The following is a 6,423-nucleotide window of genomic DNA, read 5'->3' as shown; positions in this document are numbered from 1 at the left end:
CAAGCAGGTACAGCCGGCTGAATAGTATTCCTGTTCTACCAACTGTGGGCTACGCACGTGCCATGCTGATGGTTGGTGGGTAGGCAGCGGCTGATAGTGACCAGGCCGGCTGTGTACTATTCCTTTCCCACCAACTGCAGGCTATGGACGTGCCCCGACAGGGGTTGGTGAGTAGGCAGCGGCTAATAGTGACTTTAAGTACTAGAGCGTGCTGCCCGTCGTACTGTTGTCAGTGAGCTGTCGTAGCTTTGGTCAGATCTTTTGTCCATACCTTGGCAGGTACAGTACAAAAGATCCTCCAGTATCGTACGGACTGGCTCATTTGGGCGGGAGTATTCCCGGCTTTGGGCGGGAGTGTTCCCGGCTTGCTCATTCCTTCTTCAGGTGACATTACTGAATTATTTGAGAGTTAGTGCCTTGTGCGTGTAGCCTTGCTATGCGGGTTGCCTTCCCTGATGGCTAGTATCCGTAGCTGCGGGAACAGGCGGAGTACGTCGACCATTGGGAGGCGTTTCCTGCGAGAGCAGCTTGCGTACTGCGCGTAAGGACGTCGCGTCTCTGAGCATGGTGGGTCCTGCGGATCCAGTTGGTCTTTGCGCAGACGTCCCTCTTAAGGTGAGTCTTGCGGGTCCAACCGCGCAGACGTCCCTCTGAGGTGAGTCTCGCGGGTCCGACTGCGCAGACGTCTCTGTTTGAGGTGAGTCTTGCGGGTCCAACTGAGCTCTGCTGGGACCTACCTCTTCAGCCTACAAACGTTATTGTGTGTTATTCAATATAAGCAAATCCAAGCCTAGAGAGCATGACTTGTGGTTAAAATTCCAAGTAATACACTAGCTTCATTGACTCAATATTTCTAACCACACAAGAAAATAAATAAGCTCCAAGTTAGCGTATTACTAAGAATTTTAACCACAAGAAAATATTGACTCCAAGTTAACTTAAGTCAGGTTAAAGCTTAATGAATTGACTCATTTTTTTTTCTTAATTTTGGTTATTATATGTCAGTATCAAACTAAATGAACTAATTTGTACGTAACGATAAGTGTGGAGGCGCAACCCAAAACCGAAACATGTGAAACGGCTATAAGACTATTAGAAAAAATAACTTTTACAAGTTTAGGTACCGATGTAGATTAGTTGTTAGTATATCACCTGTCCAAAAAACTCAAATAGTATACTTCAACTCAAACCGAATTTTTTTTGGAGTAATAAAGTATGTGATTTATCATATTAGTTTAGTATAGTTATTAAAAACAAAAACTACTTAAATTTTAGAATAGTTAGAAATATACATGTGAATCCTAACTAAGAGTTTTCAAAATCCCATTCGATTCGATTCGATTCGAGTTCTATTATTAAGATTGAAAAATTTGTATTCGAGTATAGTAGTCCAATACGGAGGAGAATACGTTATGATTTTTTATTTAATTCGAATTCAAATTATATATTAATATATATTAATAATTGTGTGCCAAAACCATAAAATAAAAATTACAAAATAATTAAATCCAATAGCTCAAACTATTAATTTCTTAGCCCGTACTATTATTTCTTAATTTAGTTATTGTTTTTTCGTTTTGAATGTTTTGATTTTTACACTTTTTTTACCTTAATTTTGAACTTATTTTTATTTGGTATTGTAGCTACTTTGAACTTATATTATATTTGTTAGTTTTACAATTATGATTATGGTTTTTGAATTTTTAACATAGGTGAACTTGAGTCAAATCAAATTTCGAATATGGCATATAATACGATACTAGCAAAAATAAAAAATATTCGGATTATTCGATTCGATTTGAAAATTCGTTATTCGATTAGATGAACACCCATATTCCTAATGCATAGATTTTAAAAAGGGTAATAAAAGATATAGCTTATACTCAAGAGTAATTAATAATCAGATACTGGACTGATTTATGACACAGTTTTACAATTGCTTATGAAACTTAGATGGTCATTCCTCATCTAACCGTCTCATTGACATCCCTATGTAAGTGTGATGCATCAATACTCTATAGGCAAATCAGCCAGCGTTTTCAGTTGGGTTGTCATAACATGTCGGACATGACACGATAAGACACGATAACCTGTTGTACTAAACACGAGCACGACATGATAACTAATCGTGTCATTTTTTCCAAACATGAACAAGAACCTGTTTAGTAACAGGTTAACGTGTTAACACATGTTAAGGGACATGTTTAAACGTACATTGAATAATACATGTTGAATAATACATGTGTAAAGAAATAAAAAATTTCAAAACAAACATGAAAGTCTTAATTAATACATAATTCATAACATATTTGAAACAAAAAACCACAATCCTTAACATATATGGAACAAAAAAACACAAATTGATAACATACTTGAAATAAAAAAAAATAATATAAGCAAATCATAACATCCATTAAAAATATAATAGTGTGTTTTAACGGGCATTAGTGAAATGTTGTATAGAAGTATGGCTTTAGGTTTAAGACTTTATGAGTGCATATTTATTTATTTATTAAAATTAAAAATTTACACGGTTTACTAACAGGTTAACATGTCTTTAACCTGTTAAGACACAAATTTTAACATATCTTAAACAAGTCGACCTGTTTAAGACACGAAACTTGTTAAGCTCAAACTCAAACATGTTAAAACATATGCCGTGTCATGTTAACATGTTCGTGTCAAAAATTGACAGCCATAGTTTTCAGCAATCTAATTTATATCAGTCGACAATCGACATCCTTTCGTCTCTAGTTCCTTGCTAGAGTTTGTTCTTAACGTAATATCCTTTTTCCAAAAAACCTCATTATATGTCATAATCCAATAAGAAAGTCCATTATTAAAACAAATTAAACCATTAAATTTGACATAACCATGAATGTTTGATGATTTGTGATGCACCGTACATTTCTCTTTCTCCCTAAAAATAATTAAAAAAGATAATGGGTCACACATATATGTTTTATTGGCACAACCATAATCATGTTCTAAAAACAGAAAAAAAAAATTAAAAAAGAAAAAATGTATAAAAAGTAGGCTAAGCAATGGATCAGAAAAAAAAGAATTCAAAAAAACCAATTTATTCAAAGTTCTCCCAACAAGAGCTTCCTGCATGGAAACCAATCTTAACCCCTGGATGGGCGATTGCATCATACATAACAATCGGGGTACTTTTCGTCCCGATTGGTCTATTGGCGTGGTCTGCATCAGATAACGTGGTCGAAATTATTGATCGCTACGACGAAGCATGTGTTCCCGACGACTTTAATAGCAACCCCCAATCGTTTATTCAAAACCCGGACACAAAAAAGACATGTGTAAGGAATTTAAAAGTACCAAAGAAATTGGTTGCCCCAATATTCGTGTATTATCAACTTGAGCATTTCTACCAAAATCATCGTAGGTGTGTCGCCATCCCCTATCCGTCTTCGTGATGTTTTATTTTTAATATGTTGGTTTGTTTTTAGATTCGTGAAAAGTAAAAGTGACAAGCAATTACGCGATGTTGAGGCTGAAAACGATACAAAGAATTGTCTCCCTGAAGCATACGTTGAGGATAATAAACCAATAGTTCCCTGTGGATTAATAGCTTGGAGTTTATTCAATGACACATACAAACTATCAACACGAGGCAAAGATATAAACATCGAGAAAAAGGGCATTGCATGGAAAAGTGACGCGGAAGCCAAGTTCGGCTCAAATGTTTACCCTAAGAACTTCCAAAAAGGAGGCTTGATCGGTGGTGCGACCCTTGATGAAAGCATACCCGTAAGTAGCATATGCTAATAATAATAATAATAATAATAATAATAATAATAATAATAATAATAATAATAGTAATAACTTGTCATTAACTTGTTTTGGGTGTATATATGCGTTCGGTATAGCTAAGCCAGCAAGAGGATCTTATCGTGTGGATGAGAACTGCGGCGTTACCTACGTTTAGAAAGTTGTACGGGAAGATACACACGGATATTGAGGCACATGATACGATTAAGGTGGAAATAGAGAACAACTACAACACGTACAAATTTGGTGGACGAAAGAAGCTTGTTCTGTCGACAACAACTTGGATAGGTGGGAAAAATGATTTTGTTGGGGTGGCTTACCTTAGTCTTGGTGGATTATGTTTGTTTATGGCCATAAACTTTATACTTTTGTATGTTTTCCGGCCTCGACGTCTTGGAGATCCATCCTATTTGTCATGGAATAGACATCCGCTCACTTGAAACAAATATATATTATTACCACAATGTTTTTTTTAAGATTCATATGACACTTTATGCATATTGTCCGACTCCAAATGCCATCAACGTGCTTTGAGATCATTGATTGTGGATGAGATGAGAATTTGACGCAAGTAATTACAAATAGAAAGGCTCCATTTGAATAATCGGAAACAGGCAATAATAGAAACACAATCATGTAAAAAAGTAACTCACAGTGACATGTACACGATCAAATTACATCTTTCAAAAAAGAAAAACCAAAAACAAATCAAATCAAATCAAATCCTCCGATCATTAAGGAAAAAGATTTAATTCATAGTATAACTACTTTACTCAACATGCCTGCCTCTTTTTCATATACTTTTTGACTTATTTCGATCAACTTTAGTTTCAAATAGTTACAGTTTCTTAATTTACGTCTAGTCTAATCCAAACAGTAAGTATATATGCTACAAATTTAATCAGCTCTGCATCAAACTATTTTTTTTTCATAATAGCTTGTAGGCTGGATTGACCCTCAAATTCATTTATGAATTTAAATAATTATATGTGTAAAGAGGATGGTTTTCTTTTACAAATTCTACTATGCTATTAAAACAAATTACTTTGGCGTCATATGGCCCCTTCCTATTAGACGATTTTTATTTTTCAAATATAACTCCCAATTCTCTATTTTTCTTACCAATAAAATAAATCAAAAATACTAATATTTAAAATACTTAATTAACATATTTATCGTTAATCAATCCCTAAAACCCGGTTTCCAATTTTATTTTCTTTCTTCTTCAAGTCAATTATATTTTCTTCTCCAATTTTCTCTCTTTCATACTAGACCGTTTAAACTAATCAACCAAAGCCTCCATTCAATCGGCCATTATTGGATATCAATCGTATAATGATTTAATTCGGTTCTTCATATAAAATAGCCACCGGATATCAGATTATAAATCGGGCCATCCACGGTAAAACGAACCATCCGTTAATTGATAATAACGATTGATTTCATTCTTTCCGTTAAACGATTTCAGAAGATCCATGACTATTGATAATCAGATCTTCACATCGATGGTTAGTATTTTACATTCTTAGGTTAGTATCTTCACATCAATGGTTAGTATTATATTTACATATTAACCTAGGTTATTATTTTACATTCTTAGCTTGCTAGGTTTAATGTATAATTGACTGCAATTGTTAATGTTTAATGTAATTTTTTTAACACATATTTTAGATTATTAACCTAGGTTATTATTTAACATTCTTAGGTTATTATATTGAATTGTTAATTGTTTATGATAATTGATATGTTTCCTATGTTTAATGTGTAATGTTTAATGTTTAATATCTAATTGTTTACGTACAAAAATTATGGTAGGTGTTATCTTTTAAATGTGTTATGTGTAATTGTTAATTGATATGTTTCCTAATAAATTATTGTATTTGTTAGTATTTTAAATTGTTTAATGTTTAATTGTTACCAAATTTCTATAACAGTAATTGATTTTTATTAATTCATATCATTACTATAAGTTAAAAATTTTATACGGATTTCAAATTGAATTCAAATTCAACTTAGTTTGTATAATTTTGTAAACATGAATAAGCCATTTTATTTAATTGATTCATATTGATCATATTCGTACCAGTTACTACCAATAAAAATAAATAACGGAATAATTTAATTGATGATTCATTATATTCATGGTAATAACTAAATTGGTCACTTTATGGTGTAGATGCTAACTTTGTGTTGTATAATTAAGCATATCAATTAGCATTATTTCATATTCCACGGTTATTTCAAATCCCTAATTTTATGTTTTAAATTTACTATATTTATATATTCCTTTTTTATGTAAAAATCCAAAAATTCAAACACATTCTACATTCTATTTATCTATATATACTCTGATCTTCAAACACGAATTCTCATAGCTTCTCACCGCATTGATCAAAATCTTATCTTTTTTCTTTTCATGGTTTATTATTTTGTTCCTGCTTATATATTTTATATTTTTAATTGTTTGGTTCAAACTATAATTATTAAATATTTAATAGTTTCTATTGCATGTCTTTAGCGGTGATGATATTGAACGGAATAATTTTGGAAATGATAATGTCCATCAAACTGCACCCTTAAATCCATGTCGCATAATCTTCAACTGTTGCCATTACAAAATGTCGTCGAACACGG

The 6,423-nt window shown here is 32.7% G+C and overlaps 1 pseudogene; it reads left to right on the top strand.

The window, feature by feature from the left end:
* The first annotated feature begins 3,044 nt into the window (after positions 1 to 3,044).
* Positions 3,045 to 4,229, top strand: LOC143579684 (ALA-interacting subunit 3 pseudogene; annotated as a pseudogene).
* Positions 4,230 to 6,423: the final 2,194 nt, after the last annotated feature.

The sequence above is a fragment of the Bidens hawaiensis genome, unplaced genomic scaffold (genome assembly GCF_021521415.1).
Source record: "Bidens hawaiensis isolate Kalapana, Puna unplaced genomic scaffold, B.hawaiensis_p1.1 tig00029912_1, whole genome shotgun sequence".
In the NCBI taxonomy this organism is placed as follows: domain Eukaryota; kingdom Viridiplantae; phylum Streptophyta; class Magnoliopsida; order Asterales; family Asteraceae; genus Bidens; species Bidens hawaiensis.
The sequence above is the reverse complement of the archived record's forward strand: the minus strand, read 5'-3'. Positions and strand labels throughout refer to the sequence as shown.